We start from the raw sequence: 1,281 nt of genomic DNA on the forward strand, positions 1-1,281 counted from the left end.
TATATATATATATATGTATGTATGTATCAAAATAAGCAACAGGATATCCAGAAGTAATGCAGTACGATTGTTTCAAGCGACACCATTTAATTGATCAATGCAATCATTACATCAATTTAAATGCAGAGCAATTCTCAGCTGCATAAATACATAGAATTAAATTAAATTAAAACAGATGGACACATTAGTATAATTTTTACCTAAAACCTCCAAGAAGGTAAGGTGATAGACAAAGATCATGCTGTCTTCACTTCAGCTTAGAAGCTACTATATCTATATCTATTGTTGTGTCTGGGGAAAATCGTTCTATTTTAATGCCTTGCTTCTTGCAACGAAAATTTTAGAAAAAAATTAAACATGTGGAAACTGAACCGGTGAGTGTGTTAATTGATAAGGCATTAAAACAGAATGACTCTCCCCAGACACAACAAAATATGCTTCAACTCACGAATTCACATAAAGAATCTTGCAAACTAAATTCAAAAACGAAATATACAGGGGTTGAACAAAATAATGGAAACACCTAGCATCATAGCATCATAATTTTGAAATATATTTAAAACCGTCAAAGGCTTATTTATTTTTATGTTTTTTCATTTATTATTAGCGTTGCTTAATATGTTAACATTGCTGTTTCTTTTCAGATATCATCAGGAAAAGGTAATTAAAATTCATTAAAATGACAAATCTATCGGACATTCAAAGAGGTATATATATGCATATATCTGTGGAAGTGGTGGAGATGGTAGGTGTGGAAGTGGCGGTGGTGAAAGGCGTATTTTTAAAAAAACTGAACCAAGTTTTTTTTTCATGTCATCTATCACTTAACGCATGCGCATAAGTACAATTCCGTAAAATATTCACGCTAATTTACCAGGCAGACATATGCAATTTAACTAAAGGTTGTGTCATATGTACGGGGTATTGTGTGCGTGTTTTTTGTCTCTATGGGAAAAATGGAAACATAAGAGTACATATTTATTTTATGAGTGCTGTATATTAAGTCTATAGAATTGTGCATAAAGTTTTTTGTTGTTGGCACTCCGTCGCTCACGACGTCGAGGGTTTCAGTTGATCCGATCAACGGAACAGCCTGCTCGTGAAATTAACGTGAAAATGGCTGAGCACTCCACAGACACGTGTACCCTTAACGTAGTTCTCGGGGATATTCAGCGTGACAAGGCTGGCCCTTTGAATTACAGACACAACAGAAACAGGAAGTAAGAGTGAGAGAAAGTTGTAGTGGAAGAGTACAGCAGGGTTCGCCACTATCCTCTGCCG

This window comes from Octopus bimaculoides, chromosome 11 (genome assembly GCF_001194135.2).
Source record: "Octopus bimaculoides isolate UCB-OBI-ISO-001 chromosome 11, ASM119413v2, whole genome shotgun sequence".
Classification (NCBI taxonomy): domain Eukaryota; kingdom Metazoa; phylum Mollusca; class Cephalopoda; order Octopoda; family Octopodidae; genus Octopus; species Octopus bimaculoides.